Source organism: Mirounga leonina, unplaced genomic scaffold, assembly GCF_011800145.1.
Source record: "Mirounga leonina isolate KUSES-001 unplaced genomic scaffold, KU_Mleo_1.0 Mir_93, whole genome shotgun sequence".
Lineage (NCBI taxonomy): Eukaryota > Metazoa > Chordata > Mammalia > Carnivora > Phocidae > Mirounga > Mirounga leonina.
In genome coordinates, this window is record NW_023270854.1 from 18,940,168 (window position 1) to 18,966,462 (window position 26,295).

General features: G+C 40.3%; 1 long non-coding RNA gene across 1 annotated transcript in view; it reads right to left on the bottom strand.

The window, feature by feature from the left end:
* The window catches only part of LOC118004412, a 287,877-nt gene that overhangs the window by 234,140 nt on the left and 27,442 nt on the right, over window positions 1–26,295 (bottom strand). The window contains exon 2 of the long non-coding RNA XR_004677576.1: window positions 23,345–23,427. This is a non-coding gene — a long non-coding RNA (uncharacterized LOC118004412). The remainder of the gene's footprint in view (window positions 1–23,344; window positions 23,428–26,295) is intronic.

Consider the following 26,295-nt stretch of genomic DNA (forward strand, 5'->3'; position numbering starts at 1 on the left):
TCCTGGGATAATCTTTTCTAAACGTGCAGAAGAGTTGAGTTGAGAAAGATGAAGATAAAAGCATCTTAAGGAGATGGTGGGGAGGAAGCCGAGAAAGGGGAGCCTTGGCTCAGAAACAGTAATAAATAGACAGTATCACCTACCTCATTCCAGGCCCTCTCGCCCTCATTTACCTCCACGCATTCAAAAAAGCCACATAAAGTTGTTTTCTAGGGGTGTTAGAATCCTCTTTCCATGTCCTCTTCCCATATGCCTGTAATGGCTTCCCATGAACCCTACAAATAAATTAAACTTTCCAAACTCCCAGCAGTCCTGGTGTGAGTTCCCTTGTACTCCCTCACACTTACCTCCCTGAAGCCTACAGCTTATGTTCTTGATCTCTCCTGCTTATCAGACCATACAATACAATAATCAGAAAGTGGTTTTGGGCAGCAACCTCTATACCTGATGTAGAGTTCACAGCACACAGTATAAATATAACATATAAGTATAAAATGCATAACCTTTATACACAAGACAAATATTAACTGAATATTATACAACTGTCTTCCGAATGCTTTATAAGGATTAATTACATGATGTCTTACAAAGCAGTTTGAGAACCTTCGGGAAAGGTGCTATATAAATACAAGGTATGATTATTTTTAGGAGCTTCTACTGCTGACATTCAGCATAGCATGAAAGAATGAAAAATTATCTCCATGTTCCCCGTCGTGGTAACAACTTCAGCTTAGGGTTTGGAAAACCCATTTATAGAAAGTGCTAAAATTAAAAAAACGCATTCCTTACATGAGCTCATCTATGTAGCTTGAACTATGGAAGAGAGACCTTTCTAAACACAAACTTTTAAAAAACACTTTAAACATGATGACTCCCAGGCCAAAGTAAAAAATTGAGAAATTAAAATTCTTTTCACTACGGTACTCAGGCCCCTGGCTGCAATCCAACTCCCCATCCCCAAGAGATACTGTATCTTTGGATGAATGTTGACAACCCTGTTCCTAAAGTACTCCAGGGAATAGAGTTCTCAATCAACTTCAGCCACCTGTTTCTGTTTAACAACCATGCTATTGGGAAGTTCTTCTTGGTACCTTACTTATTAAACCCCTGTCCTGAAAATGTACTAGGATTCCTCCTATTTATTATCAGTGAACCTAGAGCACAGCCAATGAGTGTCCTTTCTATGTGGTTAATAGGTAGACCTTCTGTTACAATCCTTCATGTTTGTCGATAATCGTCACCTTTTCAACTTGATCCAGTCCTTATACTTGGAATGTTTTCAGCTCCTACAGTCTGTTTACATTTTAAAGAGTTTGCAAAAGCTTAAAAATTAGAAAATTTTATTTAAAGTGTGGGTTTGTAGATTCTGAAAACTCAAAAGACCTGGGGACAAGAAGACCCCATTTCCACACGACGACAGTGGCCTGGAGCTGAACAGCAGCCTACCTCTCAAACAGGATGTTTCCTCTCATCTCCACCAGCTCTGCTGCCTCACCTGCTCCACCCACCTGCCCCTGAAGGTAGATGGAGTGAGAGCCCTGCTGCTGATAAAACATCTAAATAATCAACTGAGGCGTCCACTTCTTAGCCAGATAGGGTACCATGCAGATAAACCCGTAACCAAGTCCTCTGACCAGCACAAGAACCCCGTAAGATAGCCATCATCATAGCCATCGTCGTCCTTGTCATCGTCGGCATGTCGCAGATAATTACATGACATGCAGAGATAAACAGCCCCTTGCAGAAAACCATCCCAGATTTCTAGTTCCCCCCGCAGTGATCTGTCCCCTATGCCAGGGGTCAGCGAAGAGACTTCAGCGTCAAATCTGCTCTCCTCCACCTTTTGTTCTTGAACACAGCCACGCTCGCTGATTGACGCACTATGTACCGTCACTATTGAACCCCAATGGTAGAGCTGAGTAGTTGGGCTAGAGATCGGATAGATTTGCAAAGCCTAAAATATTTACTATCTGGCTCTTTGTAGGAAAAGATGTCAACACTTTTTTTTTTTTTTTAAAGATTTTATTTATTTGACAGAGAGAGACACAGCGAGAGAGGGAATACAAGCAGGGGGAATGGGAGGGGGAGAAGCCGGCTTCCCACTGAGCAGGGAGCCCGATGCGGGGCTCGATCCCAGGACCCTGGGATCATGACCTGAGCCGAAGGCAGACGCTTAACGACGGAGCCACCCAGGCACCCCAAGATGTCAACTCTTGGTCTATGCTTTTGTACACTTAAATACTTGAAAGGGGACCTAAGATGCCATGTAGCATCTCCTCCCTCCTAAGCCGGATAAAATATAAACCATACCACACTGATCATTATCCAATTATTTCAGAAGCTTACTGTCATCGAAAACTTTACCTTGGCATACAATGTGACCATGTTATAATTGTAGTAATTCTATTAAAAACAGACTCAGAATAAATGCATGATTTACACTAGGGAACCTCATCTAAATTGGGACACAGAAAAATAGACAGTAATATATGTGTGTGTGTATATATATATGTATATGTATATACATTACATGAATACATAAATTATACTGAATAAATCTAAATGAGCAGAAAAAGGTTGGCAGAGAAAGACTGGGATTGAGCAAATCCTACTAAAGAATGGGATGCCTTTTGGCTGTTTTGTGTGTTGAGGGGGGTGTCAGTAAATCTATCTTGTTATAGATAGGATGGCAAATAAAAGGTACACAGGTTACCACAGACAACTCCCTGTTCACTCTTAATGTCTATGACTGGCACTGTTAAACCAATTACTGCTTTTTTGCCTGCTGAGTCCTAATATGGCTTCAGAATCCTACTTAACACAGTGTTCCAGAAAGCCAAACTGTGTTATACCAACCAAGCAGAGCTCGCACACGAGATGAAACCTTTGACATCTCTTGAGAAAAGAGACAAGTTAGCAATGGAAGGCAAGAGATTTCATTCTCATCTCAATCTTATTTTTAGAACCTAAGTCATTTACACTATTTTTATCCCTTGCTGGGGTTTGGGTAAAATGAAAACAAAGGAGTCAATGAGCTCCTGATAAGTTAAACATGCCGAACAATTGCAAAGTATTATTTTTATGGTGTGGACACTTAATGAACATGAAAATGCAAGAAATAAGATACAAAAGCTACAAAAGGAAGGCTATCCTGAAATAAACAAAGTGCTTAGCTGGACATTTCCACAGTGAATGCCTTTCGTAGATTTGAAGCATTAAAATTTTCTACATGGAAAAAATAAAAGTGATCACTGGAGTTCAAGAAAAGGATATGGGTAAGGCACTGGAGGAAGATGATGTGTGTAATGATGTTGAGTTTAACCGCTTTAGAGTCCATTCAATACACATTTATAGAAGACCTACCACTGGGAAGATACACAGTGCTTGTTGCTTTTGAAAATACAATGATCTATAAAGAGGAGTTGGTGGTCTCCTCAAATCCTTTTTTGAAATAAAGTGCTATGATGATGTGAGTTTGGAATTGAGTTCAGTTGCTGGCCACAGGTTACAATACAGTGGATTAAACACACAGGGCATATTTTGGTCATGTAACTAAAAGTCTGGTTCAACAATTTTGTTGTTGGTTCAGCAAATAGTGCAGAATGTCAGGGCCAAAGACCTTCCAATTTTCTTGGCCTTTCTCTCATGGTCCCAAAATAGCTGCTGGAGTTCCAGCCAATACATTCAGATCTCAGGCACGATGAGAAAAAAAGAGGAAACAAAAAATAGATGCCTGCCACCTGAGTTAGCCCTTTTTAAGGGACTTTTCCAGAAGCTCCCCCAATGACTTGCACTTAACGTGTTGTGTGTGTGTGTGTGTTTAAGATTTATTTATTTATTTGAGAGAGAGAGAGAGAGAGCCCACACATGTGGGGAGTGGCAGAGGGAGAGGGAGAGAGACAAACTCAAGCAGGCTCCTCGATGAGCACAGAGCCCGAAACAGGGCTTGATGCCACAACCCCAAGATAATGACCTGAGCTGAAATCAAGGGTCAGAGGCCCAACAAACTGAGCCACCCAGGCGCCCCTGTACTTAACTTTTTAATGGCTTCCCCATCTGCAAGGAAGACTGGGAAATCCGGCCTTTTCTTTTCTTTTTAACTGGGCTCCTTTGCTGTCTGACAGTGTTCTTCATTGTGGGGGAAGGGGTGAATGGATATTCATTAGTAATTAGCAAACTTAACCACTTTATAAATTAACTTAAATAAAGTACAATGTTAGTTGTAGGAAATTGACCTTTCTTTCAAAGAGCTTGACTCTAACAGGGAAAATAAGATAGATAGATAGATAGATAGATAGATAGATAGATAGATAGACAGATAGATAGATAGATAGATAGATACAACTTAAGATAAATTAGAATAGAAAACAATTTATCATCTAGAGAAACTACAAACTATCCAAAGGATATAAAACTATATTATATACCCATCAAAATGTCACCAGTGCTTTTTATTAGGTAAAGGGACAATGGCTAATGTTTATTTTCTTCTTTATGATGTTTTGTATTTCCAAATGTTCTACAGTGAACATTTGCTGAGGTAGGGAGTGAAGGTATCATAAAGGAGGGATGGCGTGAATTCCTTTCCATACCTATTTATTTCATTTTATCATTATAACTGCAGCATTTAGAAGAATATGAGGGCATAATTAGACATAATAAACATTTTAATAAGGAACCCATAGGAACTCAGGGTATTAGAAAGAAAGGTGAACGAACTGAATGCCTGAACTGGGCTCAGTCATGATAATTCTCTGCACTCGAAATATATAGAATCAGAAAATGTTATATGGGCTGTGAAAAGCAATGACAATCTGGGCTGTCATTTATGCTTCTGAGTCCAATTCATTTCCCATTTTCTAAAGAAAGTCATTAGTGGAAGAAGGCCAGAAAATGATTAACAGCAAAATAAGGTGGGGATCTGGCACAATGTGCCACCTGAGCTCCGTGATTCCAAGGATCTGGGCACTAGCACCTTCCCAGTGGCCCCTGACATCTGCAGTAAATGGTCCTCTTTATGGTGCAACTTCTAATAACACGGTCTAACCTGTCAAAATTGCTAATTTCCATCAACTCACACAATAGTCAATTAAGTTTCTCCTGGGTCTACCAGTTCTCTTAAAAAAAAAATACATGAGGAGCAATAAGAACAGGGTTGCCAGCAAAGGCCTGCTGGGAATTCTGTTCTAACGCACCTTTGCTTCCTTGGTAATGGCTCCCATGGTCAAGGAGAACTACTTTCGGGTAGAGAGGAGACCCAACTAGCTATCTTCTAGAGAAATTTCAAACCGATGAGCCATTTCTGTTTCTTTTCATGGTAAGGCTATCTTTACCTTTTAATTTTTTGGTTCTCTGCTGGCAGGATGGAGTTCCTGCCCTGTCCAGCTAGCAAACCACTATCCTCTTGATTGTTACATAAACAGAGCGTCAGATGCCTGCTGGCCCCGCTGCTCCTTTCCCATCAGCTCTGCCACACAGTTGACTGCTGTGCTCACTCACTGGGAGAGCTGCCATCTGAAGACCCAGAAGCTCCTCTCTGTTGACAGTTCCCCACCCCCCACCATGTCAGCATACTTCCTCATCTGACCCATCAAGACTGGTACTCTGTGGGCAGAAAAGTGACAAAAATAAATAAAGAGATAAATAAAGGGTAATCAATAAATCTTGTTCGTGAACAAGAGCAAAAGTTTGGAAGTTACTATGAAATTCCCTCAACCTGAGAAAGGAATTTTAAAAGTGGACATAAGTGGTAAAAGAGCTAAAACATCCGCACCACCAAAGTCTAATTACCCTTCCCTGGCACAGAGGCAAGCTGTTCCGAAAACCATGGAAGGTTATGAGCCACCAGCCATGTACATGATACAATCCAAGGTTTTCCAAGGATTCAGGCCACAATAATAGTCCCCATCTCCAAACTTCCTTCACGGTGGATTTCATCCTCCAATATTTGACTCTCTTCTCCTGAATTCCCATTGCATTTCAAGTCTGAAGAAACATGTTCCTAGTAGCTCCTATCCTGTTTTGTACTCTTTCATTCTCTTATTTGTTAACTTGACCCCCTTCGTAAGTACGGCAAGGTCATGTGGGCCGTATCTAGCCTGTGACTCTGCCATCGGGAAAGCTGTATTTTTGTGTAATATGCCAAGAAAACAAAGTTGCAATTGCTTCTACCTGCAGAGGGGAATGAAGGGAGGACTGAAATCAGAAGTTACATGATTTAAACCATTTCTCCACAGATCCATGGATGGGCTTAAACTCATCAACTTTCAGAAGCACTGCAGCATCAAAGAATCGAGAGTGGTTTCATTTAATGGTCAGTAACTTAGTGTAAGTAAGAGAGGCAGCCATTTAAGATTAATTCTAGAAGGATGATTCCAGAGCATCAGGGCTGGGATGCAATAAGCGCCAACACTGAAGTATATTAAACTTGTCTTTGCTCCCAAGCCCTTCCAAATTCTGTCAGATCCCACTGTTTGCTAGCAAACTCTGCTAGAGCCCATTTGTACTTACTTCATTCATTCACCAAATAGCTATAGGAACCTGCTCTGTGCCAAATGCCATTACAAGGTACTGAGGACATAGAGTAAACAGGTACAGTATCTGCCTTCCTAGAGCCTTGCTTAAGAGGGGGGCCAAAAATAGTCAAACAAATGAACAAGAAAAGTATCAGACTGTGTACAGTTGTATGCAGAGATTTTTTTTTAAGAGCATTATGATTGGCATTAAGGCTGAGTGGAGACTATTTTAGATTCAGTAGAAGTAACATTTAAGTCGGGGACTCAAATCAGTCATTCTGCTCAATAGCTTCCCATCCCACTGAGTCAAATCTAAATCCTTACTCATCATCCCTGCAAGGCTCCCGATACCTCCCTGACCTCAGTTCCTACAACTGTGTTGCACGATTGCTCTATTCCAGTCAACTGGACAGGCCAGTTCTTCTTGCCTATATCCTCTGCCCTCAGATAGCTCCGCATCTCTTTCTTCAGGCCTGGACTCAAAAGTTACCTGCTCCAGGAGGCCCGCCTTGGCCCTCAACCCCTGAAACTTCAAGGCCCACTCTCTCTCCAACACTCGGTGTCCTCTTCCCTTGCTGGAGTTTTTTTCTCCTTGGCACTTCTCACTGTCTACACTGCATGTAGTATGTATCATTTATCCTGCTCACTGTCTGTCCTCCCCACAAGAACGAAACATCCGGGAAGGCAGAAATGTTGTCCTCTTTTGTTGTATGCTCTAGCCTTTGTGCTTACAACAGTGGGAATATAGTAGGTTGTCAATAAGTACTTGTTGGATTAATGAATGTCAGTGTGTATTTCCTGAACAAGATGAGCAGAGATCATTTCTGGATCTGAGAGCTGTTCGATCTAGAAGCACCAAATAGCTCTGATACAAGGTCTAACCTGGCTGGTATAAGAAGCTCACACAACAGAGGGAGAGCACACTTTTATCTGGCAGGCATCAGGAAAGACTCAAGGGAAAGGAAGCAATGGACCTACTCTGGGGAGAACAGGTACAAGTGAACTTGTGGAGATGGTGGGAAAGGGCTAGTAAAGACATCCTAGGGCAATGGGGCAGCATGCACAAAGGCATGAACGCTGCAGTACATGAGGTGTGCAGGTGGAATTCCCTCCTTTTCCACTTAACAGCCTTGTCACGTGAGTCAAAGACTGCCATAAGCTTCAGTTTGCCCACTTATGAGATGTTAATAAAAGTAGCTGCCTTGTAGGATTGTTCTGAGGACTGAAGGAAACGAGTCCAGTGGTGGTCAATAAATATTTTTTGAGCACCCTCTATGTACCAGGAACTTATAAGTCCTAGGGTTATGGCAACAAAAAGAGAGACAACATCTCTGCCCTGGGAGTGTTTCTGTGTATCAGGATAAGATAGATGATAAACACATATGCAAATAAGTAGTTACAGAAACTGGTAAGTTTTACAAAGAAGATAAATGGTAATGAGATAGAGAATGACTGAGGTTAGGCACACAGCTTTGGCTAGGATGGCAGGGGAAGCCCTCTTGGAAGGGGAAACATTTGTCCAGAGACTTGCATGTTGAGAAAGAGGCAGCCACTCAGCTGTATGCGGTAAAGACCAGCAAATGCAAAGGCCCTGGGACAGATCCAGGGTTAGACTGTCTGAAGTTCAAATTTGGATAAAGTCATTGAGTGACACATCCATCTCCCCCCTTCTTTGGCTTGAGCCAAAATGGATGGTGGTCTATATGCATTGCTACTAGATAGACACAGATAGATGGATTTTACTCTATGATTTGGAAGAAGAATTGAGAGAACTTGGTGACAGATAGGAATTTTGGAAGCTTTATGCAGGTGGAACTCCCTCTGAGGGGATGGATTGTAGGTGAGCTTCTTAGAGGAAGCAGGGGGTTGGAAAGGGGTAAAGTAATCCAGGCCAGAGGCTATGGGGCTTTGGACGAGTGGAGTGGCAGCAGAAATGGAGAGAAAAGGCAGGTTTGGAGTATGCTCTGACCATACAGACTGCAAGACCTAGGAATGGTTTTGATATGGGGGGGTGAGGAGAAAAGAGTAACCAAGGATAATTCCTACACTTGGAGCATGAACATCTGAATAGATGGTGGTACTACTTATTCAAATAAATTTGGAGTGAAAGATGGGTTCGCAGAGTATTAAGATTAATACTACTATTGGGGGGATATCTATTAGATCCCCAAGTGGAGGCATCCACTGTCAGGTGGGTACATGAGCTCAGGGGAGTGTTCTGCATCAGAGATATAAGAACCTAACTCATTGTCAGGGCTCGCCAAATGGAGACTATCTTAAATGTGTTTTACAAAAGATTTCTCTTTCTTGTTACTATTTATCTAGGTTATCTGATAGACTATGGTATTTGGACTTTCATAAACCTTCGTTTGAATTTTCAGGAAAGGTTTGGGCCACACCTGATGATCCGGAAGAAATGTGGTTTTAAAGATTATGCCAAAGAGATAACTGTGAATGGGACAGAAGGATCAAAGGGATAACTAAAATAATAATCTATTATTATTACCATCATCTGTATAGAGGAAGGATATTATCATTAGCTAGCTGAGCACTGGGAAAATTGACAAGGTAAAACATAACACATGTGAAAGATCCTAAATAATTATATTTAAAATTACCCAAGGAAGAAATTTTGCATTAAATTTCACTGGGCTTTTTCAAATAAGCATCAGCTTTGATGTGTAAGGTTAAGCCCTGACACTACTGAGTTTTATTTTGTAGAAATAAAATTCTATTCAAATGCTGCATCCTTTCCAAGTTAGAATATTTATACTAATATAATGTGTACCTTCAATAAACATCATCCAGAACATGCTAGCTATAAAAATACCAATAGCAAAGAAAAGGAATATGCTACAAAGAAAAAGTTATGATCCTTATTTGCTCTTACAGTCTGTCATCTAATGCAGGCACCTGAAAACCATGACCCCTGGATCTACCCTGTTTTTGTAAATAAAGTTTTATTGGGAAACAGCCATGCTCATCCATTTACATATTGTCTGTGGCTGTTTCCAGGTTTTTATTGTTAATAGAGTGAAAATCCAACAGCAAAAATGAGTAGTTGTGACAGAGACCTTACAGCCTGCAAAACCTAAAATATTTACTCTCTGATCATTTGCAGAAGAAGTTTGCCAACCCCTGATCTAAGGTAAAGAGCCCAAGGGATGCAACAGACTCTACACAAAGAGATCAAAGTGGGGAAAACTGAAAATTGGATTAGCCCTAGTTTATATGTAGCAGATTACTCTGTGACTTTCTAAATACTGGAAAGAGAGACGTTTATACACCACTTCCTTGTCTTATTGCCTCCAGGGACAACTCTCCTACTGAGCCGAGTCAGGAAGGGGCTGTTAATTGCGCCTCCTCCAGAGACAGAAACTTGACAATGGGAAGAGAATAGAGGTAATTGCCCTGTTTTATATGACTGGGTGTCCTGTGAGATCCAGAGCTGTTGCAATGGGATGCACCCTCATCCAAGAAGGATACAAGAGGGCTCTCAGCAGAGAACCCCAAACCTGTGTTATATCATGGCTCCCACTTTACCCTCACATGACTTTAGCCCCAAAAGCCAAGCAGTAGCACAATCCCTCAAGTTCCCTGGCTAAACTATGTTCGAGGCTTTGAAAATGTTATAAAGGTTTTGATTGTTATTGCAATGAGAACTCATAAATGAGAACCTTCTGGGGGAAACTTAGTTAAAATGCCTTTTTGTGAACTATTGGGTCTTTCTTCAAGACCCAAACACCTTTACTTACTAAACAAAGGCATTATCTGAACTCAACTTGCTAGCATGCCTCACCCCTGTCCCCAGGAGGAGAAGAAGGACCAGGACAATGGTAGAGGATGCCCTAGCATGCTCTGGAAGGTGGGCAGTGAATTGACTTGATGTACCACCCATCTAATTTGAAGAGATTTTCACAAAGATTTCCTTGGATTGAGGCCCCACTGAAGTGCCACAGAGGGAGGGACAGTCAGGCATTCAATTTCTAAATAATCCCCAAGGGTGTCCAGAGAGAAATCACTGAGGCTGTCTTGCCTATTTTATTGTTTATTTTTAATTTAATTTAGGGTTTTCCCCCCCATTTTGTTGTTTAAAGATCACTGGGCACATGTTGAGTTTTCTTTCAGTTTTTCAGTGCCATGTCAGCTGATTTCCAGTCTTCACAGACTTGGGCTTTTTCCACAATCCCTGTAGAATAATGTAGCATTGCAGATCATGTCCTTATCATAAATATGTGTCTTGGACTTCGCATTTATGGTTTGGTAAACTCACTGTCTTTTCTAATGGGTCTTTGTCCCTGGTAGGCAGGGCAAACGCCACACTGGCCTGACTCGCTGCTACGTGTAGCATGGTGAGTGACTCAGGCAGAGAGATTTCACTTCCTGCCAAAGCAGGACCCAGCCTCGTCCTTTCCTGCAATGTCCTCCCATGATTTAATGTATCTTATTTACTTAAGGAAATCTGATACGGTGCAAATTCTGCATTTTCATCCCTCCTAGTAATTCAGCCAGTGGAGAAAGGTGGTTATAAATTAATGCATTTCCTCATGAACATTTATTAGTTACCTACAAAATAGTGTTAAGAGCCAAGCTAGTTAATGTCTTCTGCCTTCTGAGTATCAATGTCTTCCTCCGCTAGACCAGCTATAAGAATAGCAATTACCACTGGATTATTACAAGGGTTAAATAAGTTGAGGCACAAAAGGGCATTAACAATGGCTGACACATAGCAGGTAGCATAAATTTTGCCATTGTTTTTTGTTTATTTCCAGGGGCTAGACTCTGAGGTTGAAAAGGTATCACAAAATAAGGAAAAACTGAGAAACCGTCACAGATTTGAGAAGACTAAGGAGACATGATGACAAAATGTAATGTGGTATGTTGCATCAGATCTTGGAACACAAGGGCATGAATGGCATCAAAGTCTGGTATTTAGTTAATAATAAAGCACCCATGTTGGTTACCCAGTTTTGACAGAGCAATGTGAAACGTTATCCTTAATAAGGGAGACTGAATGGAGGGGATGTGGGAACTCTCTGTACTAGGCCTGCAATCTTTCTGTAAATCTAAAATCATTCCAAAATAAAAATTTATGTAAAAAAAAGATATAGGGGTGGCTGGGCAGTTCAGCTGGTTAAGCATCTGCCTTTGGCTCAGGTCATGATCCCCGGGTGCTGGGATCAAGCCCCACTTTGGGCTCCCTGCTCGGTGGGGAGCCTGCTTCTCCCTCTCCCTCTGCCACTCCCCCTGCTTGTGCTTGCTCTCTCTCTCAGTCAAATAAATAAAATCTTAAAAAGAAATAAATAAAATTTTAAAAAGATATTTAAAAAAGATATCAACACAAAAATCTTTAACTTCAAGAAAGAAACCTAACCTAATTCTTACAAATAAGAAAATAAACAGCCAAAAGCCAATATTCAATGCGCTATAATAAAGCTACGGAAGCAAGAAGAAGGGACAATTAACTCAGCCTAGAGTTGGTTGCTATTGCAAAGTGATGTCTGAGTTGTAATCACTAAGCAGAGAAGGAGGAAGGGCATTCAGACAGCACTTGCAAAGGCTTGGTAGTATAAGAACATTTGCCATATTCAAGTAACCACAAGAATTTGGTGTAACTAGGGTGTATGATGCCTAAAAAGAAGTGGCCAGACCTAGAAGTGGTGAAGAATCCAAATGTAAGATTGTTAAAGGTTATTTTTTAAAGAACAGCTTTAGTGAGGTATCACTGACTTACAGTAGACTGTGCATATTTAAGGTGTGAAATGCAGGAAGTTCTGACCTGTGTATACACCCATGGAACCAACACCACAGCAAGATAATGAACATATCCACCACCCTCAAAAGTTTTCTCCTCCCTCCTCAAGTCTTTCCCTTCTGCCTCCCCCTCCTTCCTCCTGCTATCCTGTTGCTATAAATTGGTTTGAATTTTCCAGAATTTTATAGAAATGGAATCACACAGTTTTATTGGATGGACTGTGTTTCCCCAAAATTCATATGGTAAAAGTCCTAACCCCCGTGTCTCAGAATGTGACTACATTCAAAGCTTCGGTCTTTAAAAAGATAATTACATTAAGATGAGGTAATTGTGGTGGGCCCTAATCCAATATGACTGGCATCCTTAGAAAAAGAGGAAATTTGGACAGAGACATAATAGAGACATGCATATGCATAGAAGACCATGAGAAGACATAGGGAGGAGAGAGAAGTCTGCAAGCCAAGGAGAGAGAGATCAGCGGAAACCAACCCCGCCAACACTTTGATCTCAGACTTCTGGCCTCCAGAATTGTAAGAAAATAAGTTTCTGTGGTTTAAACCACCCAGCTTGTGGTACTTTGATATGGCAGCCCTAGCAAACTAATACGTAAAGTATACATTTGACCCTTGAACACTGAGGGGGTCAGGAGCACCAATGTGCTCAGTTGAAAATCCATGTATAACTTTAACTCTCCAAAAACTTAACTGCTAAGTCTCCGGTTGATCAGAAGTCTTACTGATAACGTAAAGTTAATTAACACATATTTTGCATGTTATATGTATTATCTATCATATACTATATCCTTATAATAAAGTAAGCAAGAGAAAGTAGAATGTTGTTAAGAAAATCACAAGGAAGAGAAAATACACTTACAGTATGGTACTGTATTGAAAAAAATCCAAGTATAAAACCCACGCAGTTCAAATTCATGTTGTTCAAGGGTCAACTATATACTCTTTTTGGATGGTTTCTTTCACTCAGTGTAGCTCTGTTGTGGCGTGTATCCCTAGTTTATTCTTTTTTATGGCTATATTCCATCCTATGAATACACAATTTGCTTACCCATTCACTATTGATGAACATTTGGATGGTTTCCAGTTTCTCATTAGTATGAACAAAGTTGCTATGTACATTTGTGTATGACTTTCTCTGGACACATACTTTTATTTCTTTTAGGTAATACGAGGAATGGAGTGGCTGCATTATATAGTAAATGCATGTCCAACTTTGTAAGAAACTACCCAAACTTTTTCCAAAGTGGTTGTGCCATTTTCCATTCCCACCAGCAATGCTTGATAGCTCCATTTCCTCCACCTCTTTGCCCACGTCTTTTTAATTTCTGCCGTTCTACTGGCTGTATAGTGGTATCTCCTTGTGGTTTCAATTTGCACTTCACAATGACTAATAACGATGAGTGTTTTTTCATGTGCTTATCTGACATCTACACATCTACTTTGGTGGTATCTGTATAAGCATTTTGTAAAGGATTCTTTTTTTAGATCATGCTAAAGAGTTAGGATTTTATTCTGTTTGCAAGAGGCAACCATTGATAGATTTGAGCAGTAGAATAACATAAGATCTCTGATCTAGAAGGGAAATGTGGAGATAGAAGAGACTGGGCAGAGTGAAGGGTCCATTCCAAAGATGCTTGCAGGTAAGAGTCAGGACTTGGTGACTAATTGCTCACCAGCGGGTAAGGAGTGAAGGAGAAGGAGAGGGTAGGATGTCTCTGTGGTTTCGGGCTTGGGTGATAATAAGAAGTCTGATGGGAGTGGGTCATCTCCGGTGAATTTGAGACAGGCATTAATCACATTGCTGGTGCCAACTCCAAGACTGAGTCAAACCAGGGGCATGGGAAGAAGGACGCGAAAATGCTGGCCTTGGTGAAAAGAAGAGTTAAGTAATTTTGTGTTAGCAACAACTGGACCTGCTTCCCTCTTCTCATCACTTGCCAATTTCATGAGTCACTGCCTCCCTGCCCCCCTTACTGGCCTGGCTGGGGTAAGGTCCTCCTCTCTGAGTTGAGGGCTCCTCAGGCAGGTCTCTATCCTTTTAGTCAATACTTTGTATCAAAATTATTTTTTCCCTACCCCAGGCAGTGACCTTCTCCAGGCCAAGGACTAAGTGTTACTCGTCTACTATCAATGTCTCACAGAGTGCCCAGTGGTGGGCAGGTGCTCAGTAGAGGATGTCAGTGTAAACTGATGGAAGGGAAGTGCAGTAAGACAGCCATGCAATGGAAGGTGACAAGGCTGTTACAACTTATACTGTGTGGTCAGGAGAAACCAAACCACCTTCCCTGTTGCCCATTGTCAGGGGGCAGTTTTGAGGAAATGGTATAAAATTGAACACATAATGAACTGCTTTAGCCTTCCTCCAAGTGGGCCTTCTGTGTCTGTTCCACCCCAGGAGGAAACCCGAGACTCACCCTCCACCTGGAGATGTGAGTCACGATCCTGCTCTCCCCCGCACTGCACCAAGAATGGTGTTCCCACTGCCTATGACCAGCGCCTGGTGGCAGGAGAGGGGTCTGGAGCTTCCCAGCACCCCCTGCAAGGCAAGGCAGTTCCCCGGTCTTCTCATCTCCCAGCACATTTCCTGGTCTCTTAGCAGTTCATTCAGAGGCAGCGAGAAGCTGCGGTGGGCCCTGGTGCTGTTCTCCAGTATTTCTGTTTCCTCGGGCTGGCATTCAATCATCAGCACCTCCTGTTCTTTGGGAGGCGATCTTTTGTTGGAGAGCTCCCCAGTGTCTGTTGTTATGTTTGAGACTGACTTTGGTTCCAGACTAGTGGTCTGGGGAGACAAGACCACGCTACGTGACACACGTGAACACAATACTTGTAACATGATTCTGATCTTTTCTCCCCCTTCTTCACAGAGCTTCCAGAAAACTCTTCGTATGTCTTCTCACCCACCTATGAACTCTCAGGAGTTCTGTCTTGTTTTTGGAATTGCAGTGTGTAGGGAAGTGTCAAAGTGGCTCTGGATCTCATAAGTTCTTACCCTCCTTCATCGACCTCCCCCCACCTTCCCAGACTCTCCATTCCTTTCCAGCTCTTCTGTCGGGACTCTCATCTCATGGTTTAAGACGCATATTCTGTTTTCCTCATCCACCTTCCTTCCCTTGCATAGACAAATCATAGATGTATGGCATGCTGACTGACATCGGGAGGAATTTTTCAGTTCAGATCACACATCCATGTTTTTCTCAGAAAAGAAAGTAAATTTACCAGCTAAAAACATGGATGATGTGGGTGCATCATTTCCAGTAATTATGGCAGCACGGGCCCTGCTCCCTAATTAAGCCAACAGCTACTACTCTATTTGGGGCTGTAATTTCTTTCCTTTCTCATGTTGTCAAAAAAAAAAAAAAAAAAGTCCACCAACAGCTCCTTTTGAACCAAAAATTATTATGCTTTAGTCTGAAGCCAAAGAAAAATTTATTTTGGAAAGTTTGAATCAAATTTTCTGAGTTACTCATAAAGGAAAAGGTCATGAAAATGCAATATTTCTGACTTTGTTGGGTTTTTTTTTTTAAAGTTCCTCAGCTTTTGGAATTCCCTTCATTCAAAATCACTTCTTTTTTTTAAATAAACCTGAACTTTTTATGCCCTCAGATTCCCATAACAAACTAGTCATAAGCTGTACTTGAAGAGTCATATTTAAAATTTCAAAGTACACAAATAAACTCTCTGATTATGTACCAGTTAATTCATAATACTAATTGGCCATCTCTTAGTTCTGCATATTATTGGCTAGAGATACAGATAATATAAATAGTGGGCAATTCCACAGTAATGTTTATCTACTATTGGAGTGTCTTACATTCTGGAAATTTATGATTCTTTAAATAAATAATGGAGTCACATTAATAAATTGAACGCCACGATGCATTTCATCATTTTCCAAATTTTCTATGTTAAGAATAAATTAATCTTATTTAAAGTTCATACAAGTGATGCAGTTAAAATGTCCCCTTGTTCTCCGTGTTTCCCTACTCTAAATTATTCCACCGCATGATGGAAATGAGCAGAAGAACAAATTATGAACCAAACATGTGCTTCAGTTAGCTAGCGGTATTTGTAATTTCACATTCCCTTAGGTGGTAGGAAGTAATTAAGTGCTTTTGCTTAAAAGGCCACCTGGGGGCTACAAGGGGTCCAGAAGTAAATTGTGAATAGAGCCATCAAATGATATTATTGGATTGTTTAATTCTATCAAAAAGAACTTAAAATATGAATCACTGAAGATAAGTCACAATGAGAAAAATCTACTTACAGAAAATCAAGAAAAGATTTGCATAGCTTTGTATCTGTATAAATTTTTATGTCTTCGTCACTTGAGTTGGCTTTCTGAGCTGTCTCAGATGCCGGAGGGGAGATGTAGGCCCAAGTGAAAGCCTCGGAATCAGGACTGCTCACTCCTAGCTCCAAAGTTGCCTAAGTGCAGCCAAAGGCTGCAGAGGAGGCAGAATCCCCATCAGGGAGATAAATTCTCTCACCCTTGTGTACCCTCCTTCGAGGGCTCCTCAGCCTCAGCTCTGTGACCTCAGGCAACACACCTCTGAGGACTCGTCTCCTCATCTGAAAAAGGAGGCTGCTGAGAGACGGGGGAGACCCCTACACTCCCAAGAATGGGATGGAAGGGATTAAATACTGGCTGGATGATTGACTGGTTTGGTTCTTCTTTTCTTTCTTTTCTTTTTTTTTTTTTAACATGAATTTCACTTGATTGGAGAGCCGGTAAGCTTAAATAGTTAGAACTTCATTGAAAAAGCTTGATTGTTCCTCTACTTCTCGAGGACTCTTTTGCTCCAGAAACCAACTCCATAAATGATTATTCTGACCAAACCTGTCATTAGAATTGTTCTTTAATATACCTCAAGGCCGACCTAGTTCCTTAATGAGTTCTCTCCAAGTTATGTAGACCAAAATACTAACTCTTTCTTCTGAATTCCTACACCACTTACTGTCTATCCCATTGATTTGGCACATATGTGCTGCCTTGTAGTATTACTGGGCATTAATACATATGTCCCAGCTTCTCAACTAAATCATAATTACCCTAAAGGCCAGAATCATGATTAGGTAGATTCTTATTTGGAAGACACTTTAAAACTCATGTGGGAGAACTAACTTTTTTTATACCCTAAAACATCTTCACTGATGCTTAAACATGTGTGGCAGTTTATTAACCCATTCCATCATAGTTTATATGGACTAGGACTTCCTGTATTTACAACCTTGTAACACTACAGCCTATAACTATGACCATTTGGAATCAAACCAGTGACGATTTGGAATCAAACCAAAGGTGACTGGCTCTATCCTCCACTGAGTCCTCATGTTCAACAAGGAGTAAGCTAAAGTCCTTATCTTCTCAAAGGGATGTGGAAGGTGGACTATTTCCAGACCTAATCCTCCAGATCAGGCCAACTAAAGGTGCCAACTAACAAAAATATTTCTAGATTTGTTGCCTTTGTCCTGAAAGTCCTGGCCAGTCACAGAAAGCCAAAGTCAATCCCACTGATATTTAAGTTCAAAGCAGACAACAGCCACCAGGTGAACCAAGGCACAGCAGGACATGGAGGATCACACCCTCAAACCACCCAAGACTCACAGCAGTGGGCTGTAGGCCAGCCTCAGTGCTTGTGTTAACCTCACAGCCATGGTCCAACACTATATGGAAACGCACAATCACATTATGGTGAGAGAACTTACATACTTCTAGCAGCATCACAAGCTCAAGAGACCAACAAGACTGGCCAGGTAACAAAATTAGAGAAACAGACCAGGCAAGACAGAGGCAATAGGGAGTGGTGGGAAGTGGGTAAAGGGAAGAAAACACACCCCCCCACCTCAAGGAGGCAGTTGGTCTCAGTTCCGTATAGGGGACGACTTGCAGAAATACAAGCCAATGCTGCCAGGTTCTTTTTTTTTTTCAAAAGAACTAAAAATCTGTATCTTTATGTGAATTCTCCCAATTTTTAAATGCTGGTAGTCAATAAGAATTTTTTTGAATAGTAGATGGACCAAATAAAACACAACTGCGTACCAGATATGTCTCAAGGGCCAACAGTTTGCAACGTCCAATTTATATAACTCATTGTAACTAAATATAGCCTGTGTTCCCAAATAGATCAAATATTATTTTAATGTGTTTTTATAAGAGAGCTCAATTTTTTTCTGCCTCAACTAAATGTTCTTTCTGTTTTTCTTCAGTTGCACTCTCAAGTACAATTTGAAGTTTTTACTTTGTGGGTTTTATTCCTCCATTGTTCATTGCGTTCTCTTAGCAGTTTGGAAGAGTGCTTCTTACGGTTTTATAACACAACCTTCCACTTATAACCACAACAACAAAATATTCTTTCCTAGATTTAAGGTGAAAAAAAAAAATCTCCTCTCATTTACTTTCCTAACAGTGACTAGCACCATCACTGATGTCAATAAAACCATTAGGGAGAAAAGGGGGTTAAATTAAATTTCTTGTGGTGCTTCGTTTTTTCATGCAAAGAGAAGTGGATATTCTGGAAAATGGTTAAATTTGTTTTAAAAATACAGAAAGAATGTTGTTGGTTCAACACCAGGCGCTTTGGTGAAGCAATAAGATTTTTTAAAAGCAAAGCTTTTCACCAGGTGTATGACACCATTTCACATAGCCATTTGGGTTTAAGTGGAATGAAACTGGGAAAAGAATGCATTTTGCATTTGTAATTCAGTTAAATAGCTGCAACACATGAATTGGTCTGCTGGTAGTTCCCCATATGTTCCTTTAGTCATTTCAACATTTTCTCCACAACTACTAAAAATGATCACTTTTATATGAGGTTTAACCTCTTATCTTAAATCTAATAGTCAGGATTTTTTGCTTTTGGATCTATAATTACTATTACCAGAGTAATTATAAACAACACTCTGAAAGTTATTCATTAAGTGCTCATCATCATCAAATAATATTCATGTGCACCTGGGGACATATTACTCTTTCATGGCAGTGCCCAAAATCATAAATACCATGCAAATTCTCATTTAAGAAAGAGAAAGGCAACTTCCCTTTTCTGAGATACACAATGGACTCTAAACTGAGGGTGTGGTACCTTACCCACATTGTCAGGCCATTCCTGGAGAGAATCCATTTTTTTTAATTTCAATTACTTGTGGCTTTATTTGAAAACCCCAATTACTGATACTAGAGATAAGATGTCCAAATTGTTACCTGCCTGAATATTATATTTTTCAACCCAGTTATATTTACACATCATATATAGTCCCATAAATGTCAGCCTCACCTTTAAAGTATGATTGCCCTTGGACCTGCCTTCTCAGAACCTATGAAAACAAATCCATCACACTTACATCATCAGCAAGGGTATACCGCATAGCTAATATCTGGGTTCTCTGCTTTAGGGGCAGATCCAACTGGGAGGACAGCATGTAAACTTCTGGTTTTCCCAATCACCAAATTCAACACCTAGAAGTCAGATTTGAATCTTCTCTTCCTTGCCTCCCACATCTAGTCAGTGGCCAAACCTACTAACTCTACTTTCACAGTGTTTAATGCATTTATTTCTTGCCCTCCTTTGCCGACATGTTAATTTCTACCATATTGATTCAGAATTCCACTTACCAGTTAAGGTTGGAATCCATAGGCATAACGCCATTTGCTATGTCTGGATACACATGCCCAAAGCCAGGTTCCAACCTCAGGTCATGACTGAATGGTGGGTAGTGGAGTCATTATCACGGAATCTCTAGGCCCAGGGTGGAGATGATGATCCAAAGGCTCCTCAAGGCACCTTGGCATGGCTGTCAGTCTTAAAGAATGTCTGAGGAGAAGTCTCATTTCTCCTGGGACCTGCCTTAGATGACCTCATCCTCTAAGAGGATCCACATGGGCTGAAACTGATTGCCAGGTAGGATGGGGATAATTTCCAACTCAAATCGCTAGGCAAACTGAAGAAGGTATGGAGGATGGACCTGTTTCAGATCTACCTATATGGTAGTCACCTTGAAATCAACCTATGGATCCAATATGGATGGAGCCCAGAAGTTCCTGAAGCTCTGCCAAACGGGGCTAACAAGCTTAGCGGACAAGAGTCGAACGTCCAGGGGCCAGCCATCATGAGATGGAGAGAGACCTTGCAGTGGAAGCTGGGAGTGACCACCCAAACAGAAACCAAAAGGAAGGTATGGCAGAAATGCAATGGGTCTATAGCCCCAGTCAGAGTCAAGGAATGGTCACGTCAGCCAGAAAGGGCTATAGACCTACTGAATCACAGATCAAATCAACAACAAATCTCACTCCCAAAAGCCAGCAAAGGGGCAAAGGGGCCTCACCCCGAAGACCAAAAGAACGAAAGAACTCTGACATCTTTCCTCACCAGGAGACTGAGTGAGCCCAAACTTCTTCAGTAGACACCAGTGTCATTTTGAAGAGGAGAGGAGAACAAGGCAGAAATAATAATATAAATGAGAGGTAATATTTTTTTGAGAACGGGCAATGCCAGGTCCCGTTCTAAGTATCTGCATTAACTCATTTAATTCTCTCCAACAATCTTTATGGGATTCTATTATATTTTATCTTCCTTTTACTTATGTAGAAACTGAGACACAGAAGGAGTGAATAATTTGCCTAAGGTAACACAGCTACTAAATGGCAGAATTGAGATTCAAAACAGGCTGGTTGGCTCTACGGCCCTTACTCATAGCTATTGTATGATGGTGTCTCTCTTCAGAAATAAAAATCCTGTCACATGGAAGCTTACAAGATTGTACAGGAAATAAAACATTTATACACAAACTAGTAAGCAGGAAGTGTAGTAACCCTCCCCTTTTGCAGTAGACCCAGCCACCATTTTGAAGAGGACTTGAGAAGGAAGAGAGGTATAGAAACAATGATGGTGACGGTGATGATGATGATGATGGTAATGATAAATATATTGAACCCCTTCTATATGCCAGGCTTTGTTCTAAGCACTTTAGATGCACTAACTCATTTACTCCTCCTTCTAACCCTGTGATGTAGACCGGTGCTGTCCAATAGACTTTATGATAGAAATGTTCTATTCTATGCTGTCCAGTACAGTATCCGCTAGCCACATGTGACTAGTGAATCTTTGAAATGTGCTAGTACACCCGAAGTAATCCAGAAATTACTTTAAATTTAAATTTAAATGGGCATAAGTAGCTAGTCACTATCAAATTGAATCGCACAGAGGTAGATTTCTTTTTCTAGTTTACACACGAGGAAACGGGTACAGAGTAGTTATGTAATTGGTTCAAGGTCACGAAGCTACTCGGTGGCAAAATCGTGGTTTAAACACAGACATTCTGACTCAAGAGCACACACGTTTAACTTTAACATTTCCATTAGAGGTCCTGAGCAATTATCCCAGAACACTGAGCATTATCTAAAGGTACCATTTAAATGATTGAATGAAACATTTAGTTCCTTTCTTCTCCAAACAGTTGGGACCAGATCTGTAAGCGACAAAATAAAGACACTAATTTTCTCTTTAGAGTTTCTCAACTGCATTATCTGCTCTCCAGTAACCATGATGTGTTTCAGTGTGGCTGGGCCTGTCCCATTTGGTCTGGTTGCACTTGCGTGCTCTGGACCCAGAGGGCTGCCCGATTACTGTCACCCAGTACATCTAAACCGAGAAGGACACGGCTCGTAAACGGGGCAGCCAAGCCATCTAATCCTGTTTGCTGGGACGACACTTTACAGGCACAAGGACCCTGGGGTCAAGCTGAAGGAATGAGGGTAGGGGGCTGTTGTCAGAGGTTATGTCTCAGAAAGTAGAATGTCAGGAAACTATAGAGCTTAAAGCCCAGAGAGAGGTGCAAATCTGGGGAGTCAAATTGAAAGAATTTTCTTAAACCAGAGGCATATTGTAAAATCGGCAGAATGCTTAGAACAGATACACCAACCACAAAATGAAAGCCTGCCTGGCCCCCACTGACATCTTGAATGACCTTGAGCAAAAGCTTACCTCTCCATAGTGTAATGTCATCTGTGACCCATGACATATAATACAATTGCCAGGTAGGAGGGGGGTAATTTAATATATAATTTAATATAATACAATTGTATTATATGTCATGTAAGAAGGGACAATAATAATGTCCCTTCATCTGTGTGACAGACTTGTTTTTAAAAGGCTCTTAGCTACCCATGACGGAAAATATAGCAATACACCAAGAAGTGTTTTCATTGGGATTAAGCACTCTTGCTACATTTTCTTAGATGCTTTAATTTATGCACAAAAAGAATGTAATTTGCTTGGTTTTTCTCTGAATCAACTCCCCATGTCTCATTCTGAGTTCAGAACAGTGATGTTGTGAGGTCAGTTTCTACGGGTCCCATCTTGAAAAATGATTTTCACTGGGAATTAAACCAGGGATCTTTGTCTGAGAGAACAGTTGGGCTTGAAATAAAGCTGCTTTACTTCTGGAACAAAAGATCATATTAAATGTTTGAGAAAGGGGAAACAATACGAACACCCTGGAAACCGAGGACTTTTAAGTGCAAGTTTTATCAAAGCAAAAGCAAGTCAACCCACTAAAGTGTTCCTGTGGGACTGAAGATAGTTAAAGATTTATTATAAGCCACAAAAACCTGGGTAAAATTGTGTGCCAAGGGGGAGAATTTTGCAATTTAAAATGTGTGTGTGTGCGGGTGCATGTGACATTTGTGAAATTTCACAAAATGTTTCCGTTTTGCCAGGCAGCGTTCACAAAGCCAAACCTTGGAGCTCGGCACAGCACCTAGGCCAAAAGCAATCAACAGCCCGAGCCCACACAACAGCACATTAGCAAATACGCCAGCTTCCCTCGCATCCCGCAAAGAAATGAAAATCGCAATGCTGAATTGCACAACTCCTAGAACATGAGAAAAAAACAACAATGAAGAAAGGAAATATTTTAAAGCCCAAGTTATTATTAACAAGACATACTAAGAGATAAGCTTCGGCGTCTTTCCGTGTAAAATACAGGCCAACTGAGTCACCAGATTTGCAACAATATCGTCATCGGCCACCCCGAGGAAGTCACGATTTGCTGTTGTAGCCTACCTTCACTGGCTTGCAGGAGCACTGGCGTGAGCCCTGGTCATCTGTGTTGATGAACGTCCTACAGCAGCAATCAGCAACGTTTTCTGGTGATTAACATAACATAAAAAAAAAAAAAAAGAGAGAGAGTCAAGGAGTAAATACTTAGACTTTGCGAACCATGCAGTCTGTGTTGCAGCCACTCAACTCTGCTGCCTTAACATGAAAGGAGCCACAGACAACACGTGCATGAATGAGCACAGCTGTTTCAATAAAACTTTACTTACAAAAGCGGGAGGTACACCTTAGTTCACCGATTGCCTAGGCAATCGGAAAAGGGGAAGAGTGCTACATACGTTAGAACTAGAACAAGATTAATTGATAGTTGGGGGAAAATATGTTTATTTCTAAGCCTATGGAATTCTAATCTAGTCTAGATTGACCTAATTGTAATATAAGAACCAGAAATTGGAGTAGATAAGATTATAGATTCTGTAGTAAATTTCTGTTGTAAATTTCCCTGTCTAGTTTCAGGGTTTCCTCTGCAAAGGAGACCACCCTCAGCACGCTCAGGTATGCACTCCTCTTACTCCCACAGACATTTATGTATAGATCAGTGTTTCCTTCTGTGAATTTCTGTAGCCTAATTTTGTGCCTAAAATAGAGTAGCCAGCCAACTGAAGGAGTCCCTGCACTGCCGTTCGTTGTTTCACTCGAAAAATAATCAAAATTGGAATCCTAAAATATAGTGGAAAAATATCTTCAAAGTTTAGAAGGAAAAAGATTTGGGGTGTCAATTCCTAAGCCAGTAACTCAACAAAGTCAATTACAGATATTCAAGAAGTCAAAAAATGTACCACCCTTAAAGAACACTTATTCAAGAGTTTGTGTCAGAAAAAAATAAAAACAGATGCAAAGAAGAGAAAGACAGATGACTGAAGAAACAACGATAAGTTAAGGATAGCACACAATTTACAATTAGATCAAAATGATTCATAATGGCGCTTTTAAGCCCAATTCAATTATTTATAATAGAGATAAAGCCTTATAAAATAGAGGCAAGATAATAAAAAAACTCGAACACAAGATTGAAATGAAATTTCTACCAGAGAACGAAGTCGAGGAGAAAAGACAAGAGACGCTAAGTTTCAGTCTCGCCTTGTTTAAGGAAGAGGCTAGAGATGCTAACTAATGTTAGCGATTGATAGAAGGGTACATATTCAAATGTGTTAATAAAAAATAAGCTTAAGCCGTAGATAAATAGTAGTAGTATGTATATCTTTCAACCGGGTAAACAAAAAAATGTCAGTAAAGAAAACTCAATCACTCCAGGAAAGGGTAAAAACTAATTTACATAAAAATAGAAAACCAAACAGCGTTGTCAGAGTTAGACCAAATGTTTCCATTTTCCTAGTAAACAGTAACAGATAAATTTCCCAATTCAAAGACAGAATTTCAAATTAGGTTTTTCTTTAAGCAAAATCCAGGTATATCTGTTTCCAAGAAATACGCTTAGAACAAAATATTCCAGAAAGATCAAATATAAAGGGATGGACAAAGATATAGTAGGCAAAAGTTAGTGATATAAAGCAGAGCAGTAACATTATAGTTAGTCAAGGCAAAAAGGTTAAATAAGACAAAGGCAGTATAATACATAAAGCAAATATAAACTCATTCTATCGAACATTCAACTATCAAACCACATTTTTAAAAAATGTTTGAAATCCAGAAAGCAATTGACAAATTTAATATCAAATGGGAAATTTCCATACTTCTCTCTCAGAAATTGGTAGAAGAAAAAAGAACCACAAGAACATTTGAATAGCACAATTAACATGCTTGATTTAATAAATACACGGAGAACTTTGTAAGCAAAAAGAAGCAAAATAAACATCTTTTTCAAATATCCATGGAACACTTATAATACTGATGATATATTCGACCACAAAAAATTCTCAAAAGATTTTTTTAATAGCAGAAAGCATGCAAACCATATTCCACAGCTATGATGCAATAAAACTAAAACACTAACAACCCAAATGGTCAAGTTAAAATCCATCCACTGGAAATTTTTTTTTTAAGATTTTATTTATTTATTTGACAGAGAGAGACACAGTGAGAGAGGGAACACAAGCGGGGGAGTGGGAGAGGGAGAAGCAGGCTTCCTACAGAGCAGGGAGCCCAATGTGGGGCTCGATCCCAGGACTCTGGGATCATGACCTGAGCCGAAGGCAGACACTTAACGACTGAGCCACCCAGGCACCCCTAACCACTGGAAATTTAAATGCATTTTCTAATTAGTCTTGAATTAAAAATAAATTCATAATTTATATTGCAAATTACTTATAAAATAACAATACTCAGAACACTACACATCAAAATTTAGGCACACTTGGAACTTCATGGAAAGCAAGAAAGGATTGAAAATAAGTGAACTAGGCACACATTTTAAAAGCTAGATAGAGAACAAATAAGCCTCCCACTAAAAGGAAGAAAGAACCAGGACAGGGGTGGCGGGAGGGAAGGAGGGAGGGAGGAGTGGAGGGAGGAAGGATTAAAAATCAGATATGTATACAGAGATGGAGATAGAAAACAGAAAATAGTTCATTTGTTCAATAAATGCAAAGGATTGTTAATTGAAGAGTAAGTATGGCAAATACGATTGGGAAAAAATGAAAACACAAGTAACTTTAGAAATGAGAAGAGGGGCTCAGTTATAAGTATAATAAATGTTAAAACCTTAAGAGAATGCCATATAGGTTTTATGCACATACACTAGAACATGTATATGAAATGGATAATTTTCTAAGACAGTGCAAACCTTGAGGACATTATGGTAAGTGAAATAAGCCAGTCACAAAAGGACAAATATTGTATGATTCCACTTACAGGAGGTACCTAGGGTAGTCAGATTCATAGAGACAGAAAGTAGAATGGCTAGTAAGAGCTACAGGGAGAAAGGGATGGGGGATTGG